Here is a 21,016-nt window from a genome sequence, read left to right as displayed (position 1 = left end):
ATAAGGTAATAAGGAAAGCGGGGAGGATCGGTGGGCAGTCCTAATGCGCCAGGCCCGGGGATGTTGGTCCACATGATGATCCACCACCTTCCTTGGGCTCCCACCCGGTCATGTGGCGGCACAGCTCCAAGGGCGGCTGGCAACTTCCATGTGTAGAAGAGGGGAACAGTTTGGTAAACAGCTAACCTCTGGCCCGCATCACTATAAAGAATTTCTTAAGGTTAAACACAAATGACTGACTTGTGAGAACTTTGATAAATTGGCAAAGAATTGAGCTCTGGAGGTTTTTGTTTTGCTTTTTAATCATAACACTATTTTTTTTTATATGGGTCTCACCACTGCCATTTATTAATGAGAAGGACATAGTTCGGTTCCTCTGGTGCTCGAAGGCCCTTTGTGGAGAGCGAGGACATCTAGCTAAAGGGTTTTGGGACAAACAATAGGCGCTCAGGTGTGTTTAGCATCATGCACAATCCTTGGCATGAAGTAGCTGCTCGTCATATGTTAATTCCCTTCCTTTGATATACTTTTCTTCTTCACCTTTTGACCTAAATATCTGGGGAGACACCTTTGTCACAGGGAAACCATGTTAACAATTAAAGCAATAAAATATTTCTCCCCTTGGGGAGAAAGGGATCTTCCCTTTTGGTGTGTTGGCATGCTTTCAATTTCAATATCATATTTTAAATTTGGGCTCACATTGTAAGAATTTTTTTAAGTCACCGGCTGTGTTTATTTTTTAAAACATTTACAAACTACTCAGTTTTGGTCTAGCTAGACTAAACCAAAAGAAATTAAATTAAGCTTTTATAATAAAACCTGTCTACAATGGCTCCAAGTAACCTTTTTGGTGGGTCAGAAAACCTTGTCCTTATTCATGTCTATTTGGTTGTTGCTTTCTATACGGGCTTGTCCTTTGACATTTAGTTAGGACAATCACGAGACATACAGTCATATGAAGGAGGCATTTGTCCTTTAATATCCCGCCGACCTGAGGCAAGAATTTCTGAAGCCATTTCAGGTTTACAGGGTTAAGTTTTATATTTATTGGCCCATTTTCTTATTCATCCACAGTCATCAAATTCCCTTAATCTATTGAGAAGTTACTGTAACTTATAAAGCTTCAACCTAAATTAGATTCTAAAACTAATGAAACTTAGCAAATCTAGAGCAGTAACCAAATAATATTCTCCCCTCAATGAGCACAGGATTGTTTCATTGTATTATGAATGAAGAAATTCTAGGAGTAATGGGTGGGAAATTAATCATGGCACAAGCACCAGTAACTTATACTTTATATTTTTCCCATTGGGACGTCTGATGGAGAATTTGTTCCCTCTGAGATAGAGAAATCTCACATGTAATGCAGACACATCTAGACAGAGCTCCCCTAAGATTCCCGAGTCAATTTAGAATTTCTGGTGGACTGAGAAATCACCAAAATGTGTATTAATGGAAATAATAAAAACTTTTGCATTTATTTTATTTATTTATTTATTTATTTATTTATTTATTTATTTATTTATTTTCATTTATTTATGACAGTCACAGAGAGAGAGAGAGGCAGAGATACAGGCAGAGGGAGAAGCAGGCTCCATGCACTGGGAGCCTGATGTGGGATTTGATCCCGGGTCTCCAGGATCGTGCCCTGGGCCAAAGGCAGGCGCCAAACCGCTGCGCCACCCAGGGATCCCAACTTTTGCATTTATTTGGCACTTAGTATGCACTAGACTCTCAAGCTGTGCTTCATAGCTGGTAGACTTATGGTTTCAACTCCAGCTGGGTGACTCCAAAATTTCTTACTTTTACCCCGACTCTGAAGACAGAACAAGACAAAAGACCTCTAGTCCTTTGGATTCACCAAGTTTGGAATCACAGAAGATTCCACCACAGTGTTCTGCTCACTTCCTGTGACACTGTAGGAAATCCATTTACCTTTCCAAATCTTCTCATTTCTAAAATGAGGATTAAACACTGTTAACTATACTGGAATTAAATTTTTTAAAAATAAAAATGAGGTTTAAAAACACTTGGAAAAATACGGTTTTCTATCTAGGTAGGTGATTATGCAAAGAACAGGTTATTATTTGGGGCTCTAGAGAAACTGAATGTCTGAATAGTCATTACAAATAGATCATTTGGCTCAGATGTGTTATCTCGGCCTTAATGTGCCGGGGTGACTGTTAGGTTGAGCGCCGTTTGGAATCGAGTACATTTCATTCCATGAGTTACAGATTAATCCAACATAACGTGTACTGGGCACCTACAGTGGGCAAAAACCCATCCCAGTGTTTCATAAGAACCACAAATATAAATGATTTGTGAGTCTAGGGCCTCTGGGTGGCTCAGTGAGTTCGGCATCTAACTCTTGATTTTTGGCCCAGGTCATGATCTCAGGGTCATGAGATCAAGCCCTGTGTTGGGCTCCACACTGAGTGCCGAGTCTGCTTGGGATTCTCTCTCTTGCTCTGCCCCTCCCCTCACTTGCTCTCTCTCTCTCTCTCTAACTAGAACCTCAAAAAAAAATGCTATGGTCTTGGTCAGCAGCATATTCTTGATGGCAGGTGATAGAAACTGAATAATAACGATGATGAAGTAGGAAATGGATTGGCTTCCCTAACCTGAAGTCGAGGGGTATCCATCCAAGTTGTCGGTGACGTCACCAGCAGTTGGTTTCTCCTCATGTCTCAGCTCTGCTTTCCTCTGAGGTGGGTGTTCCTGTAGGTAAGATGGTATTTTGTTGCTGTTGACTCACAGCTACCTTAATAACCCCAGTGCAAAAGGAAATTCTCTTTCTGAATGGTTCCACAGGAACCCCAGGTGTCATTCTTATCAGCCTGGACTGGGTCACGTGCCTACCCCTAACTATGCTTTAAGGTGAGGGGGGCAGTGCTGTTCTTTCTTTGAGTTGAACTAGGTAACGTTATACTCATTTTGTGGCCGAGGGGTGGCATCTGCAGCTCTACCAGAACAGGCGTAGAGAAGAGGTCGTTCTTCAGGGGACATAGATGGAAGCAGAGAAGTAGATGCTCACAGTAGAGATCATCCTGGCTGGGCTATGAAGGAAGCGTGGGCTTTTGACTTAGAGACAAAGGGGTGAGGTATATTTCAGGTGGAGAGTCCAACACGAATGTGATCATTTTATTTGTCCACTTGATTGGTGTGCGAGATGCCTGAGCAGATGGTAAAAACATTATTACTGAGTGTGTCTGTGAGGGTGTTTCTAGAAGAGGTTAGCGTCTGAATCTGTAGACTGAGTCAAGAAGATTGCCCTCACCGGTGTGTGGGGGCCTCATCCAACCCCTGCTGGAGGGAGGAAGGGAGGATTTGCTCTGTTTCAGCCGCCACCTCCGTGTGCTCCAGCTCTCCAACATTAGGGTGCCCCTGTTTTCGGCACCTTTAGACACAGGCTAAGTTATGCCGGTGGTTTCCCTGGTTTTCCAGCTTACCAATGGCAGGTCATAAGGCTTCGTAGCTTGTATAATTGCGTGAGCCAGTCCCTGTGATAAATCTCCTGCTCCTGTTCCTCTGGAGAACCTGACTTACACGAGTAGTGACACAAACACTGGGGATTTAGTTTGATTGAACATACACTGTATAGGAGGTTCAGTGGTAGGGTGGGGTCAGAGAGAGGAATGGTTCCAACGCCAAACAGTGAACCTGCCCTTTATTTCCTGGGCAACGAGAGGCCTCTTATATCTTTTGGGGATGGGAAGTAAAATATCCCCCACTACAGGGTGTGTCCCTCCAGAGCCAGAAGATAACTTTCCCGCTTGCAGGCCGAGCACAAGACAAGGTGCCCAGCCCGCAGCTGGGTCTCATTAAGGACTTGCGAAGGAACATCAGTTTCTTTACCAAATGTCTAATGATGGGTGCTTCTGTGTGTCAGACACTAACTGCTTTATAGGCACCTCACGGGTCGCCACAGAAACCATACGAAGGTGGTGTGCATGCTCCACCTTATAGATGAGGGCTCGGATACTCATAAGGGTCAGGTGGTAGAATGAGGATGAAACTTGAGGTCGTCCGCATTCGAATCACCGTAACATCCCCCATCGCATCAACATGACCCCATGTGATTTGTGCAACACCCGAAAGAATGTTAAGAGATTTCCACGTATACGCTTCACGGCATATCCACGAGGTAGGTGTTATCAGCTCCATTTTATGGCTGATAAAACGAAATTCAGAGCGGAGAAGTAACTCAACCGGAATCACAGGGCCAGTAACTTGAGGTGCTTGACTCGGATTCGGCAACTCTGTCCAAAATCCATTCACTTTCCCCGACCAGTTAGTTGCCCCACCAGCTGCCAGGCCCCATCGTGAGTGGCAGGGAAGATGCTCTGTGAGTGTGTGTGCGCGCGTGTGTGCACCAACTCTAACGTTCGGAGATTCTAGTCTTCCAGCAAAATATTAAATGTGCCTAGCACTCGTCTCAACTCTTTCAGATGTCAGAATGCGAGCCACACGGGCTAAAATGTAAAGATCATTGAATAAGCTCATGATTTCAGTTGGAGCATTGCTGTTTGAATTCCATGAAAAAGGGCTCAGTTAGCTTTCTTAGTATTGTATTTCTCTCTCGTACAAACATCCACGAATTCTCTGTACTAGATCCTTTTACATTCCACTGAGCTTTGAGTGTGACCTGGTTCAGGCCACGAGAGTGGTAACTCTTCCACGAAGGGCTCTTGGCAAAGTGGACTGATTTGCAAACCACTATGACCCTGTAACTTGGACTTTCATGCAACATGTGTCATATTGAGAGCATCTCGGGATCAAACCCCTGCACAAGTTAGGGGCGGAGGTGATGATCTGTTTTGTTTCATTTGACTCTGGAAGTCAGAAGAGAACAAGGATCTGTTTTTGGACGTGTCTCATGTGCTGGGAGGATGACATGAAGTGAGGCAATAAAAAATGACAGTTACGATGATAAAAAAAAAACTAACATCAATTGAGGGCTTGGGGCAGTGTTTCAGGCAATAGGTGTGGACTCTGCCTTTTAGCATGGAGGCTTGACTTGTTTTGTCTTTAGGTCATAGTTCTCCTTTTCTGGGAGAGAGGATTTTGGTGGACATTTTAATTTCATTGACATAGACACCCCACATCCCAAGACAAACCCCAAAACCCACATTAGGTTCTTGACAAGGACCCAGATGACAGTGGAATCACCCAGATGTAGATGCTGCTGATGATACGAAGTCATTTGCTTCGCATTTTGCATTAGACATATATTTGGTGTCCCTGAAAATTGTGCAAGGTGTTTGTTTCCTAAATTTTGTTTTGGGGACCCTTCATCAAGATAAGAAGCTTTTGCACAGCAAAGGATACAGTCAACAAAACTACAAGACAACCTACAGAATGGGAGAAGATATTTGCAAATGACGTATCAGATAAAGGGCTAGTTTCCAAGATCTATGAAGAACTTATTAAACTCAACACCAAAGAAACAAACAATCCAGTCATGAAATGGGCAAAAGACATGAACAGAAATCTCACAGAGGAAGACATAGACATGGCCAACATGCACATGAGAAAATGCTCCGCATCACGGGCCATCAGGGAAATACAAATCAAAACCACAATGAGATCCCACCTCACCCCAGTGAGAATGGGGAAAATTAACAAGGCAGGAAACCACAAATGTTGGAGAGGATGCGGAGAAAAGGGAACCCTCTTACACTGTTGGTGGGAATGTGAACTGGGGCAGCCACTCTGGAAAACGGTGTGGAGGTTCCTCAAAGAGTTAGAAATAGACCTACCCTACGACCCAGCAATTGCACTGTTGGGGATTTACCCCAAAGATACAGATGCAGTGAAACGCCGGGACACCTGCACCCCAATGTTCACAGCAGCAATGTCCACAATAGCCACACTGTGGAAGGAGCCTCGGTGTCCATCGACAGATGATGGATAAAGAAGCTGTGGTCTGTGTGTACAGTGGGATATTCCTCAGCCATTAGAAATGACAAATACCCACCATTTGCTTCGACATGGATGGAACTGGAGGGTATTATGCTGAGGGAAGTAAGTCAATCGGAGAAGGACAAACATTATATGGTCTCATTCATTTGGGGAATATAAAAAATAGTGAAAGGGAATAAAGGGGAAAGGAGAAAGAATGGGTGGGAAATATCAGAAAGGGAGACAGAACAAGACTCCTAACTCTGGGAAACAAACTAGGGGTGGTGGAAGGGGAGGAGGGCAGGGGGTGGGGGTGACTGGGTGATGGGCACTGAGGGGGGCACTTGACGGGATGAGCACTGGGTGTTATTCTGTATGTTGATAAATTGAACAATAAAAAATAATTTTATTATAAAAAAATAAAAATAAAAAAATAAATTCTGTTTTAAATTTCTCTACGTGCAAACATTTTTTTGTTTTAGGGAAATGTTTGGAAATGTTTGCATGTTTTCTCGTCTAAGCATTTGCTCCCAGGAGATGGGGAGTGGAGGGCAGACCACATGTGAGGGACGTGTTGGCTTGATTTTCTTCTCACCGAGTACTGGAGGAAAGACTGGGGGGAGGGTTGGGATCAGCTTTGGATAGCGCAGCATATTCCTGGCAGAAACACTGACATCTGACACCCGGAGTTGACTAACCTGGAATAAACGAGCATTTTAGGAATGGACTGTTGGATCATGCGGACTGCCAGGACTCTGGGATCAGATCACACCTTGTGGGGGGATGGAACTTCTGGGGATGGGGAAGGATATTTTCCCTGCTGATAGTTATGGGGAGAGATAGTTCCAGGCCAGGATATGAGGTGGCATTTAAATAAGGGGTAGAGAGGTTGGGATTCATGCATCCTTTATTCTCATTCTCTGTGGGACTTTTCAAGGGGACGTGGTGATGAGGTTAGACCTACAGTTGCATTTATGGTGATGGACATTGACCCTGGGTGGTGTAGGGGAGGGTAACAAGGCAGGAAGTCAGGGACAGATTCTGGTTTGAGCAGATACTCCTACTTAGGGAGTAGCTGCTTCTAAATGGCCATAAAGGAAACAACTAATGGTAGATCTGCGACTCCCCCGTAAGCCAGGGCGGGCTAAGTCGCCAGCGTAGGCCACCTATGTCTGCCAGATAGCAAATCTGACAGATCAGCCGGTGTCAGAGATTGCAGCCTGCTGGCAGGGTGAAGAGGGTGGAGGGGAGAACAAATAATAGCAAAGGTGGAGACAAACATTGTTGGACGTTCATTGAAGGCAAACCTTGTTTCATTCATTCAGGTGCATGTGGCTCCTTGCCTGGGAGAGGCTCCCACCCTGAGAGGCGGGGGGACGGGACACGGGGACAGCAGATTCACACCTCCCTTCCCACCGAGGGACAGATACCAGTTATCGACAGCTGGATTTCACATATTTCTTCTCTGGCTTTCCTCGCACGTCTATCTCTGGACAAGAGCTTACGGTTACATGGATGTAAGTTAAAGGCGGCCGTTGGATACTGTACTTGCACGACCTCGTTTCATCTTTATAACCAGCTTTAAAAGTAGGCAGGTCCAGGTTATATGTCCAGGTTATACTAGAGAAATAGGGTAGTGAGGTTGAGAGACTTGCCCCAAGCAGTAGGAGACAAGGGGGGTATCTGGCACTTGGGCCCCAGGGGGAGAGAGAGGCACATAATGGAAGCGAAGGGGCACAAGCTTCTTTAGGTCCCTTGCCCATCATCAGGGCCATGATTCGTGTTCAGTTTTGGACCCTCCTCATGCTAAATCCACTCACCCTTTCTACTTTCCCATCCTGCTCACCCTCTGCTACAGACTGTGTTCTTACCAGATTCCTATGTTTGAACCTATTCTCCACTCTGATAGTGCCAGAGGCCTCTGTCTGGGAGGTGATTACGTCGTGAGGGTGGAGCCCTCATGAATGGGAACAGCGCCCCTAATAGAGGAGACCCACAGAGCTTCTCGCCTCTTCTACCGCGAGGTACCTGTGAGCCAGGAAGGGGGCCCTCACCAGACACCGAATCCACCAGCCCCCTGATCTCGGACTTCCCACGCCTCCAGAACCGTGAGGAATACATGTCTGTTGTTCTATCAGCCGCCCATTCCGTGATCTTCTCTTTAGCAACCCAGACAAAGACTTCCTTCAAATGGCTCCCCGTTTATATCGAATTTCTTACTGTCCTAGAGCATGATAGTCCCTTTCCCATGTCTTTGTCATGCATCTCTCGTCCTTTTTGCCTGGGGTCTCCTTCCTCCTTGTACAGCTGATTAAAAAGCACTTTATCTTTTAAAAATCAGACCAATATCAAGTTTTCTAGGAAAAAAAAAGTTTAGTGTGGGGTTTAATAGCACGGCCTCTGGCTCTGTCCCTTAGCATCCGTGGGAATTCTCTGAACTTTAGTCAGCGTTATCGTATCTAAACTGTAGCCAGCAGAGCTACCTACACCCTAGGATGATTGACAGTATTAACTATAAAGGGCTTCCCGTAGATCCCGACGTAGATCCTGACGCAGAGCCCACGAGTACATGCCATTTTTTTTGTTTCTCCATGAAGGCGTCCCTGATTCTTCAAGTACAGTTAACCCCCTTCTCAGATGAGTTGTAGACACTGTTCGTGTCTTTATTATGGAATTTCTTCTATTATCTTGCAATTATCTATTTAAATACCTCTTTTTATACCACCTTATCAATCCGCCCCCCAAATCTATTTCCTATCGGTAATAGTGCGCACTCTGCCTTCCGGAAACTCTAGGCTACGGCAGTTGGAATCAGGAAAAGCCCTAGAGAGCAGACTCCGGGAATCTGTTTTGGAGCTGGATTATTCGTGGTCCAACAGCAACACGAGACCCGTACTGGTGGGAAGTGGTTGGGTGAGAACCCCTGGATGCAGTGGCCTGACAATTACTGATGTTTTCACCCATGATTAACTGGGATGGCATGAAAGGAGTAGGCGAGGCATAATTTTGTGCAGAGGCTTTGCTAAATAAACAGTTTTGGGAAAATGATAATTATGAGACTACTGGGGTCGATTAACTACATTGCAGTTCTTGGCAAAATAAAGAAAAAAAACCAAAAAGCAGAAAAATAACAACAAAACAACAACAACAACAACAACAAGGATAGATTCAGAGCAATAACCTGCCGGCTTGAAGCGTGAAAGCCATAAGGGGGCTTCATGGTTGTTTCGAAGAGCGTGGTAGCCATGGAGCAGACTGTAGGAAATCGGAGGCCAGGGCTGCAGAATGGACCAAATGCACAGCCATGGCACGAGTCTTTATTAGGACCTTGATGGAAAGACAGAGGGAGCCTCAGAGCTGGCCCAGGGACATTGGGGTGGATGAACCTGAGGATCTTGAACCCTCAAACTCCCTTGTGTGTCCAGCGTAGGAAGGAGCAGCCGCCTTCCTCTTGCCAGAGGAAGCATTGTCTCCTGCTTGGATACCGTGTGAGGCTCTGCCCTGAGACAGGGCCTCCCAGTGCTGTCCTGGGCTCCTCAAGATCAGCCTGCCTCGCTCCTCGCTTCCTCCGGAACAATACCCAGGGTCAGATCCTAGCACTTGTTGAATGAAGAGGTACTGACTGGGCCCAGGGGAAAATAGCTTATACCCACAAGGCCTGCCAGTGGTTGCCTGATGCATGCTGGTAGACCTTGGAGAAACCTTTCTGGGAATGGAATTACAAGGTATTGGAGCAGGCAGTGGAGACTCTAAGACTGGATGCGGAGAACTTTTGATGTCAGGGCCTTACTCATGACTCTGGATTTGGGATCTGGAGGAGATACGTGGGTCTTCTGGACAGGCACCTGGAAGCTTAAGGATGAAGATGAACTACAGTGAATGGGCTGGTTGCCCGAACCCCCTTGGAGGTGTCTTACGGGGTGGATCCCAAGGCTTGGGTAGGTGGAAACGTCTGAGTGGCCCCACTGAGTGGGACCTCGAGAGCGCACCAGCAGGCCATGTTTCCCAAGGCAGCCCAGGGGATACACCCTCCACCAAGAGAGTAGGGGGCTCGCTGGTGAGGGGCGCACTGGGTGTTTTTCAGTAGCTCACTGGTGGCTGTTTTATGTGGGCTTGGTCAGACAGTGAGAGACGTCTCCGTAAAATGGAGCTCTTTCCCATATAAATGTTGGATTTTGGGAATGACAGAAGCCGCTTGGCCACATCGAAGCACCAGATGCAAGACAGAAATTATGATCATAATTGGCATCAAGGCCAGAGCGGCAACTGGTGTGGCTTGTCCAACAGGGATAGGAATGGTAACTATTGTGACATTTCTGTGGTGGCGTGGGGAAGGAGGGGAGCGAGGAGGGGGCAGGGGGAGAGAGGGACTGAGACACAGAACCGGAAAGTCATTTTAGGCTTCTCAGCTTGTAACGTCAGGGAGGATGGAGAGCTAGTGGGCAGAGGCTGACGTCCGTCGGCACAACAGGAAGTCACGCTCCCTCCTTGAGCCTCCAGATCTGTATCGGTTCACAGACCCAGAACCTACTGATAGGAAGAGGCAAGAGGCGCCACATCTCCAAACTGATCTCTGAAAGAATAGTTTTGTGTAGTAAACATACGTCTGGTCCTTTCCTACAATGACCTGTGGCCGTTTGGCGGGGTGACTGCATTGGGGAAAGAGGAAACCTGGGGCTTTTGGTAGACTTCAGCTGTGAAAGGGTTTGAGCTGACAGGAATACTAGAGTTCTCCAGCTGGGGTGGAAGCCGGTGGAAGCATGGGAGTGAACGGCGTTTGGCCCCAAGTCCTTATTTTTGTGGTTATCATCCGGGGCTCCCATGGGGTAGAAAGGCTTAGCATCCGGTGAGATGCTCACCTTGGTTCTCCAAACTGTGGAGTAAGGGTCATTAACTTAGAGAAGACTAGAAGCTCCTGAAGCTGACCTCCCCCGTCCACGGCCAACAGAGTTGGTGAAATGAAGCTGCTGTTATCAAAGATTCAGGGATGCAGAGGTGGTGGTTTCCTCATTGCCCCTGTCACCAGCACGGGCTCTGCAAACACCATGGATCGTAGAGGATCATAAGGGGCTACAGAAGCTTGGCCAGGTGGCATTATAAGCACAGCTGCTAAGCTGGACGTGGTGTCTCACTGGAGCAGGTCGGAGCAGGTCCCAGCACTGTAATGTATACATTAGGTCGGTGAATACCTTCTGACCTTTTTGACCTCATCAAGTGGGGAGCAGGTCAAAAATGTTTCACCTTTGTGGGGCAGCCCCGCAGCCACCATTCACTGCCTCCCCCAGGGACCGTGTGAATCCTCCTCCCCCCCGCCCGTTGCAACACTGCCCCCGAGACACCTCAGCCAACTTAATGCCATCAGACCGTCACGCCGCCCACTGCTGATGCCATCATGCCACCGACTTGCCCGTCGTACTGGGAATATTCTCAAATGCACGAACTCACATCAAGTCAGGTGGACAGAGCAGCAATTCATTATTTGATGGCAATGTATGGAAAGGGTGTATTTGGGATGGGCACAGGGAGATCTGAAAGGCGTATGCACGTCACATAACCAGGTGGCCTCGACTCACTCCCGTATTGTATGGTGGGTGGCTGTCCACACCCTGTCAACTCACACCTGTGTTGGGGTGTTTCCTGTGACCAGCCGACAAGGAAGCAGGGGGCCCGGGCTGGTTCACACATGGGTTGGCGTGGTATGTTGGTGCCACAGCTGAAAACGGACCACTGGTCTACCGTAGCACCACTTGGGGAGCGCTGAGGACAGGAGGGAAGGGAAATCCTTCTGTTGGGCCGTGCTTCACACGCCTCGTCATCCGCTCGGTGTGAAGGGAGAAGCCGCCCTCGGTATAGATAGATGATACATAGAGAGATGATAGATGGTAGACAGACAGATAGAGAGATAGATGGTAGGTGGTAGATAGATGGATGGATGGATAGATAATGGATGATAGATGGTAGGTAGGTAGATGGATGGATAGATAGATGGATAGATAGATGGATAGATAATGGATGATAGATGATAGGTAAATAGATAGATGATAGATAAATAGATGATAGGTAGATAGATGATAAATAGATGCATAGATAGATGATAGATGGTAGATAATGATGATAGACAGATAGGTGATAGGTAGGTAAATTGATAGATGGGTAGATTAATGACAGATAGGTAGGTAGATAGATGATAGATGATAATAGATGATAGATGATAGATAATGATGATAGGTAGATAGGTAATAGATAGATGATAGATGCTGGATAGATGATGGATAGAGAGATAGACGATGGGTAGCTGATAGCTGATAGATGGGTAGATAGATTTCGGAGTGTCGGACACGGATATTCAGGAACTCTTTGCTGAATCCGGAACTCTGAAGAAGGCAGCTGTACAGCATGACCGCTCCGGGCGCAGTTTAGGAACAGCCGATGTGCACTTTGAACGGAAGGCAGATGCCCTGAAAGCCAGAAGCAGTACGACGGCGTCCCCGTGGATGGGCGCCCCGTGAACATTCAGCTCGTCTCGTCACGGACTGACACAGCGGAGACCCGCGCAGAGCATAGCAGAGGTGGGATGACTGGAAACCGGGGCTCCGGAGGTTTCGGTGGTGGTGGCGGCGGCACCAGGAGAGGCACTCGTGGAGGGAGCCGGGGCAGAGGTCGAGGCACTGGTGGGAGTTTGAAGCAGCAGCTTTCTGCAGAGGAGTTGGACGCCCAGCTGGATGCTTATGACGCCAGAGTGGACACCAGCTAAAGAGACCGGCAGATCCCCAAGTGGAGCAGGACCCAGGTGTCCCCTCCGGGCTCCCTGGCGGGAAGGGGCATGGACTGGGGCTGTGCGGCCAATGATGGATTTGTTTCTTTTATGTTTTATTTTATTTTATTTTATTTTATTTTATTTTATGTTTTAAAACACGATTTAAAAACTCATGTAAATGTTTTTTTTCTTATTTTCCTTTTTTTCTTTTTCTTTCTTTCTTTCTTTCTTTTTTTTTTTCTTTTTAAATTCTGAAGCAGCCCTGTTTTGTACCGAGTTATTTTTGGGATAAATGTTGCCGGTTGTCCTTGTGGGGAAGGTGGCGTTTTCACCTTTGCTATAATAAAACAGAGACGTGTGTGGAAAAAAAAATTTCAGATAGACAGACAGACGATAGATAGATAGACGGATAGATGATAGATAGATGATAGGAATCTTGGACAGCGGCAGGTGGCTTGGTTGGAAGAAACATGATTGGAACACAAGAGAAAGGGGAGCTGGTGGAAAGAGGTCTGTGGACAAACCCATGGCTCTGGGCCCAAAGCTTGAGGATCATTTTATGTCATGATAACGCCTGACGGAGGTTTTCAATGTCCCGGGGACAGGGGGAGAGAATAATTTGACCTGCACGCGTGGCCTTTTCTTTGGCCAGTTCTGCTCGCCACAGCCTCCAGGTGACTGGCAGCGCTGTTGCACAATAGTTTTCCAAAACCATAACAATAATATTTCTCTTCATTGCATCAGTTCCACCCTTTGACCACATTCAGTCTTTGGTTGTTGAGATGATGTGATTTATAAATTCAAAGAAACCGAGTCGTACGTGTTTCTCAGTGCAGATCACAGGGAGAGGACACAAACCACAGATGCCTATTAGGTTAGTTGCAACTCATTCCCCGCCGTGGAATACTCCATGTGAAAACAGACGGGCCTGCAGAGACAGAGGAGGATTTCCAAATTACATGTTTAAAGAGAAAAAATAGGAGGTGCCCCTGGGTGGCTCAGTGGGTTGGGCATCTGACTTTTTTTTTAATTATTAAAGATTTTATTTATTATTCATGAGAGACCCAGAGAGAGGCGCAGAGACACAGGCAGAGGGAGAGGCAGGCTCCCTGCGGGGACCCAATGTGGGACTCGATCCTGGGACCCTGGGGTCACGCCTTGAACCGAAGGCAGATGCTCAACTGCTGAGCCACCCAGTTGCCCCGGGCACCTGATTTCAGCTCAGGTCATGATCTCAGGGACCTGGGACGGGGACCAGAGTTGGGCCCTGCGCTCAGCGAGGAGTCTGCTTGAGGATCCTCCCCCTCTCCCTCCTGCCCTGCCCCTCCACCCCCCAACTCAACCATCCTCTAAAATTTCATTTCTATTTTATTCTAAAATAAAAAATTAATCTTTTTTAAAAATAAAGGGAAAAATGAGAAAAAGATGGAAAGTTCAAAATATTATGAAGAGTAAGATTTCTTTAGTATAAATAATAAATGAATATATGACTCTACATGCAGATTAAGTGATGTAGTTGATTAATTGATTTAATACTTTTAAAGTACTTCAAACTGTGTGGGCCTAATAGTTAATGTTTTGTAAGTTCTGGATTTTATTATGATATATACCATCATATATCACATTTGTAATTTAAATTATTTATTATTAGTATAGTATTAATATCTGTGGAAGAGGGTGTGAGTATGGGCCATTGAGGCTTGGTTTTGCTTTTGTACCTTTGTGTGTGGTTGTTTTTACAAAACAAATTGATATGTTAGGTTTTTCCTCCTTTTTATCTTTATTTTTATTTTTAAAAATATTTTATTTATTTATTCATGAGAGACACAGGGAGAGAGAGAGGCAGAGACACAGGCCGAGGGAGAAGCAAGCTCCATGCAGGGAGCCCGAGGCGGGACTCGATCCGGGGTCTCCAGGATCAGGCCCCCGCTGGAAGGAGGTGCTGAACTGCTGAGCCACCCGGGGCTGCCCCCCTTTTTATCTTTGAAGACATCAGGGCTTATTTGGACAATAAATTTATCAGCTATTTCTTCTTTCCTTTTTGAGACTTCTCTATTTAAAAACTTAAAAATAAATTGGCTAATAACAAAAATTACAAAAAAAAAAAAAAAAAAAAAAAAAAGAGCCCTGCAAAGGGTAATTGAGAGAGAAGAGGGTATTATCTTGAATCTGAAATAAGGTGCGAGGAGGAAAATTGTAGGTCCGTGCACCAGAGAGGTCGGGTTCTGTCCATGTACTGTTGGTGGGAACCTGGGTCAGTGTAGTTGTTGCTCCTGACTTTGCTTCCCTGTCTGTAGGATGGAAATAATGGCACCTGCTGCAGAGAGTCACCCTGAGGATTGAGATAACCCTCTCAGTACTCGGGTGGTGGTGCTGGTGGTGAGGGTGCTGGGGTGCTGGGTGTGGGGGTGCTGGGCTGGTGGTGGGGGTGTTGGTGCTGGTGCTCCTGGTGCTCCTGGTGCTCCTGCTGCTGGTGCTGCCGCTGCTGGTGCTCCTGGTGCTCCTGGTGCTGCTGCTGCTGGTGCTGCCGCTGCTGATGCTCCTGGTGCTCCTGGTGCTGCCGCTGCTGGTGCGCGTGTCTGCGAGGCGCCCCCACACGTCCGTCCACACCTACCCGCCCGCGGGAGAGCGAGCGCCGGTTTCCCGCATCCCGGGGCGGGGAGGGCGGCGGAGGAAGCGTCGTGCAGGCGGGACGAGCAGCGGGTGCCCAGCAGGTGCCCGCCCCCAGCCCCGGCTTTCCTCCGGGCCCCGCCTCTTCCCCCCCCGCCCGCGCCGCGCTCCCTCCGACGGGCGGGCCGGGCCTCGATGCCGGGGGCGCAGCGCCCCCATGTGGCCGAGGTCTGCATTGTCCCCGACGCTCGGCCGGGAAAGCCGCACCTGGAGGCCCAGCCGCACCTGGAGGCCCAGCCCCACCTGGAGGCCGAGCCGCACCTGGAGGCCCAGCCCCAACTGGAGGCCCAGCCCCACCTGGAGGCCAAGCCGCACCTGGAGGCCGATCCGCACTGGAGGCCGAGCCGCACCTGGAGACCGAGCCGCACCTGGAGGCCCAGCCCCACCTGGAGACCGAGCCGCACCTGCAGGCCGATCCGCACTGGAGGCCGAGCCGCACCTGGAGGCCGAGCCGCACCTGGAGGCCCAGCCCCACCTGGAGGCCGAGCCGCACCTGGAGGCCCAGCCCCACCTGGAGGCCCAGCCGCACCTGGAGGCCCAGCTGCACCTGGAGGCCGAGCCCCACCTGGAGGCCGAGCCCCACCTGGAGGCCCAGCCGCACCTGGAGGCTGATCTGCACCTGGAGGCTGAGCCGCACCTGGAGGCCCAGCCGCACCTGGAGGCCGATCCGCACTGGAGGCCGAGCCGCACCTGGAGGCCGAGCCGCACCTGGAGGCTGATCTGCACCTGGAGGCTGAGCCGCACCTGGAGGCCCAGCCTCACCTGGAGGCCCAGCCACACCTGGAGGCCGCGGTCGCTGTCCGGTGGAGCCGGCTGCACGGCCGTGGGCCCACGCCCTGGAGCTGGGAGGGCGGGGTGCAGGCCCGCGGGTCCCCGACACCGGGGGGTGCGGTCCGGGTGCACCTGCCTGCGGGGCCGGGCCCGCTCACCCTGCGCCGAGGCCCGCAGCCAGGTCCAGGCCCGGTCCTCGCCCGCGCTCGAGGCCCCCGTGCAAGCGGCCGCCACGTTTCAGCCCGGGTCGCTGCGGGCGGCGGGGTGCGGGGTGCGGGGTGCGGGGTGCGGGCGGCCCGAGCTCGAGACCGTCACGCGTGGGGCCGGGACCCCGCGAGCCCCGCGGCGGACACCAGGCGGGGGTCGTGGGTGCAGGACGTGCGTCCTCTCGCCCCTGCCTTGCGCACAGTGGTCCTGCTCGGCCTGGGTCCTTGCGAGGGCGGCCGCAGGTGGGGTGCGCTCCAGCCCCTCCCTTCCTCCCTCACGGCCCCCACGGTCCGTGCCGCCCTCGCCCGCCTGGCCCCGGAGCCGCCGAGCATCGCCCGCAGCCCCGAGTCCCTTCCCGGCGGCAGGTGCGGCCAGTCGGAGGCTGCAGGCGCCCGGGTCTCCTTCCGTCCCCAGCATCACGAGAAACCACGCGGCCGCCCCGCCCCCGGGATGGGCCGATCCCGTCCCCACTGGGGGGTCCCCGGCCCCGGCCACAGCCCCGGGCCCCTGCAGTCCCGCCGGCCGCCGGCAGGGGGCGCGCGGGCTGCCCCGGGACAGGCTCCGCCCGGCCGCGCTGGGGGAGGGGGCTCCTGGGGGCGACGCGCGGGCGGAGGGCCCGACCCCGTGACCCCCTGTCGGCTCCGCGCGCCCCGGGGCCTCCTTCCAGCTCCGCGGGCTGCTGTGCTCGGCGCCCAGGCGGCTGTGGAGGCTCTCCCTCCCTCCCCCTGCTCCTCCCACTGTGCTCCCCCTCCCTCCCTCCCCCCTGCTCCTCCCACTGTGCTCTCCCTCCCCTGCTCCTCCCACTGTGCTCCCCCTCCCTCCCCCTGCTCCTCCCACTGTGCTCTCCCTCCCTCCCCCTGCTCCTCCCACTGTGCTCCCCCTCCCTCCCTCCCCCTGCTCCTCCCACTGTGCTCTCCCTCCCCTGCTCCTCCCACTGTGCTCTCCCTCCCCTGCTCCTCCCACTGTGCTCCCCCTCCCTCCCCCTGCTCCTCCCACTGTGCTCTCCCTCCCTCCCCCTGCTCCTCCCACTGTGCTCCCCCTCCCTCCCTCCCCCCTGCTCCTCCCACTGTGCTCTCCCTCCCCTGCTCCTCCCACTGTGCTCCCCCTCCCTCCCCCTGCTCCTCCCACTGTGCTCTCCCTCCCCTGCTCCTCCCACTGTGCTCTCCCTCCCCTGCTCCTCCCACTGTGCTCCCCCTCCCTCCCCCTGCTCCTCCCACTGTGCTCTCCCTCCCTCCCCCTGCTCCTCCCACTGTGCTCCCCCTCCCTCCCTCCCCCCTGCTCCTCCCACTGTGCTCTCCCTCCCCTGCTCCTCCCACTGTGCTCCCCCTCCCTCCCCCTGCTCCTCCCACTGTGCTCTCCCTCCCTCCCCCTGCTCCTCCCACTGTGCTCCCCCTCCCTCCCTCCCCCCTGCTCCTCCCACTGTGCTCTCCCTCCCCTGCTCCTCCCACTGTGCTCCCCCTCCCCTGCTCCTCCCACTGTGCTCCCCCTCCCTCCCTCCCCCTGCTCCTCCCACTGTGCTCTCCCTCCCCTGCTCCTCCCACTGTGCTCCCCCTCCCCTGCTCCTCCCACTGTGCTCTCCCTCCCTCACCCTGCTCCTCCCACTGTGCTCTCCCTCCCTCCCCCTGCTCCTCCCATTGTGCTCTCCCTCCCTCCCCCTGCTCCTCCCACTGTGTTCTCCCTCCCTCTCCCTTGCTCCTCCCACTGTGCTCTCCCTCACTCCCTCCCCCCTGCTCCTCCCACTGTGTGCTCTCCCTCCATCCCTCCCCCCTGCTCCTCCCTATTGTGCTCTCCCTCCCTCCCTCTCCCCTGCTCCTCCCACTGTGTGCTCTCCCTCTCTGTCTGCTCCTCCCACTCTGCTCCCCCCCCCTGCTCCTCCTACTGTGCTCTCCCTCCTTCTCTCCCTCTGCTCCTCCCACTCTGCTCCCCCCTCTCTCTCCCTCTGCTCCTCCCCACTGTGCGCTCTCTCTCTCTCACACATAAATACATAAATCTTAAAATCCCCACAGAGCTGAGCCCGCGGCCTGAGAATGTGCAGGAGGACTGGGGCAGGGCCCTTGCAGTCCAGGCTCACTGCTGGTTTCTTACCAGGGACACCCGAGCGCAGGTCTCTTCTGTATCAAACCCCACCGTGCTGGGGGGGGGGGGGGAAGGGTGCTAGAGTTCTGCAGGGACAGGAGGACACCCATGTGTTTAAGAATTATTATCCATAAGGTTTTCAGGTGGAAAAAATGTACACTGGATTTTTTCCCTCCATATTCTACTTTTTCGGTTGGATGTTAATACCCCACATGCTTATGGGGAGTCACTTCTGTGGTGAAAGAGGGCTGACAGCACCGAGCCGAGCCGCAGAGCTGGGCAGTTGTTCCCGGGCTGCTGAGGCAGCGCGCTGGTCCTGGGTTCCTCCACGGTCCCTGCCCGACCCCTTGTCCCTAGCCTGGGCGTCCCCTGCAAGGGTCCCCTGCGCACCACCAGGGCTCGAGGGGTGTGCCCTGAACCCCCGGATCCCCCACTCTGAGACCTCCCCAAGGCCCCTCACAGGGCCCTTCAGCTGCTCCCTAACCCGGGGCCCTCAGTTGGCCCTAAGCCGTTCGAGGTCAGGTCTCTGCGCTTCAAGGGTGGCGTCCCACGCAGAAGAGGGTCCTGAAGTTAAAGGGCCGCAGGAATGGAAAGAAGGAAGGAAAGCAAGGAGGGAGGAGGGAGGAATATCTGCAACACAGGTGCTCACCCCGAGCTTAGTAGACACCCGAAGCGGCTCGTGTTCATTTAGCTCCAAGGAAGAAAAGAGCATTTCAGTCACCGATCACTTGGGGACCAGAGTCTTTCACCGGGTTGGCCGCGCGGGCATCACGTCCCTGGTGTAACACGAGGAGGCAGAACACGCGCAGGTAAAAGAAGTAATAAAGGCCTCACGTATGAGAACAAAGGACTGAGGCCTGGGACCCGCTGGACACCCGCCCGCGGCCTGGAGGAAGTGCCAGGGCCTGGGATGAGGAGGAGGAGCCCCCTCTGGGCCCGGGGCAGCCCCCCCTGCTTTCTTCTCCCTCCGCTCCAGCCCTGCCCGGCCCTCCCCTTCCTTCCTTCCTTCCTTCCTTCCTTCCTTCCTTCCTTCCTTCCTCCTCCCTCCCTCCCTCCCTTCCTTTCTCCCTCCTTCCCTTCCTCCCTCCTTCCTTCCCTCCTTCCTTCCCTCCCTCCCTCCTTCCTTCCTTCCTTCCTTCCTTCCTTCCCTCCCTCCCTCCTTCCTTCCTTCCTTCCTCCCTCCCTTCCTCCCTCCTTCCTTCCTCCTTCTTCCCTCCCTCCTTCCTTCCTCCTCCCTCCCTTCCTTTCTCCCTCCTTCCCTTGCTCCCTCCTTCCTTCCTCCCTCACTCCCTCCCTTCTTCCTCCCTCCCTTCCTCCCTCCTTCCTTCCTCCTTCCCTTCCCTCCTTCCTCCCTCCTTCTTTCCTTCCTTCCTTCCTTCCTTCCTTCCTTCCTTCCTTCCTTCCTTCCTTCTTCCTTCCTTCCTTCCCTCCTTCCCTCCTTCCCTCTCTCCTTCCTCCTTCCTTCCTCCTTCCTCCCTCCCTTCTTCCTCCCTCCCTTCCTTCTTCCTTCCTCCTTCCTTCCTTCCTCCTCCCTCCCTTCCTTTCTCCCTCCTTCCCTTCCTCCCTCCTTCCTTCCTCCCTCACTCCCTCCCTTCTTCCTCCCTCCCTTCCTCCCTCCTTCCTTCCTCCTTCTTCCCTCCTCTCCTTCCCTCCTCCTCCCTTCCTTCCTTCCTTCCTTCCTTCCTTCCTTCCTTCCTTCCTTCTTTCCTCCTCCCTCCTTCCCTCCCTCCTTCCTCCCTCCTTCTTTCCTTCCTTCCTTCCTTCCTTCCTTCCTTCCTTCCTTCCTTCTTTCCTTCCTTCCTTCCTTCCTTCCTTCCTTCCTTCCTTCCTTCCTCCCTTCCTCCTCCCTCCCTCCCTTCCTTCCTCCCTCCTTCCCTTCCTTCCTCCTTCCTTCCTTCCTTCCTTCCTTCCTTCCTTCCTTCCTTCCTTCCTTCCTTCCTCCTTCATCCCTCCCTTCCTTCTTCCTTCTTTCCTCTCTCCCTCCCTCCTTCCCTCCTTCCTTCCCTCCCTCCCTCCTTCCTTCCTTCCTTCCTTCCTTCCTTCCTTCCTTCCTTCCCTCCTTCCTTCCTTCCTTCCTTCCTTCCTTCCTTCCTTCCTTCCTTCCTCCCTCCCTTCCTCCCTCCTTCCTTCCTCCTTCCTCCCTCCCTCCTTCCCTTCCCTCCTTCTTCCTTCCTTCCTTCCTTCCTTCCTTCCTTCCTTCCTTCCTTCCTTCCTTCTTCCCTCCTCCCTCCTTCCCTTCCCTCCTTCCTCCCTCCTTCTTTCCTTCCTTCCTTCCTTCCTTCCTTCCTTCCTTCCTCCTTCCTTCCTCCTTCCTCCCCCCTTCTTCCTCCCTCCCTTCCTTCTTCCTTCCTCCTTCCTTCCTTCCTCCTCCCTCCCTTCCTTTCTCCCTCCTTCCCTTCCTCCCTCCTTCCTTCCTCCCTCACTCCCTCCCTTCTTCCTCCCTCCCTTCCTCCCTCCTTCCTTCCTCCTTCCTCCCTCCCTCCTTCCCTTCCCTCCTTCTTCCTTCCTTCCTTCCTTCCTTCCTTCCTTCTTCCCTCCTCCCTCCTTCCCTTCCCTCCTTCCTCCCTCCTTCTTTCCTTCCTTCCTTCTTTCCTCCCTTCCTCCTCCTCCCTCCCTTCCTTCCTCCCTCCATCC

At 52.1% G+C, this 21,016-nt stretch overlaps 1 long non-coding RNA gene and 1 pseudogene across 5 annotated transcripts in view; both read left to right on the top strand.

Annotated features, from left to right (window-relative positions):
* The window catches only part of LOC140623207 (uncharacterized), a 57,161-nt gene that overhangs the window by 18,934 nt on the left and 17,211 nt on the right, over nucleotides 1-21,016 (top strand). For 4 of the 5 annotated variants that reach the window (XR_012022881.1, XR_012022869.1, XR_012022871.1 and 1 more), the window contains 2 exons: nucleotides 7,227-7,418; nucleotides 7,811-10,207. The exons of the other annotated variant lie outside the window; for it this stretch is intronic. This is a non-coding gene — a long non-coding RNA (uncharacterized lncRNA). Of the gene's footprint in view, nucleotides 1-7,226; nucleotides 7,419-7,810; nucleotides 10,208-21,016 lie in introns of those variants that run through there. 5 annotated transcript variants of the gene reach the window in all.
* LOC140610910 (THO complex subunit 4-like) lies at nucleotides 10,662-12,657 on the top strand (annotated as a pseudogene).

This window comes from Canis lupus, chromosome 2 (assembly GCF_048164855.1).
Source record: "Canis lupus baileyi chromosome 2, mCanLup2.hap1, whole genome shotgun sequence".
Lineage (NCBI taxonomy): Eukaryota > Metazoa > Chordata > Mammalia > Carnivora > Canidae > Canis > Canis lupus.
The sequence above is the reverse complement of the archived record's forward strand: the minus strand, read 5'-3'. Positions and strand labels throughout refer to the sequence as shown.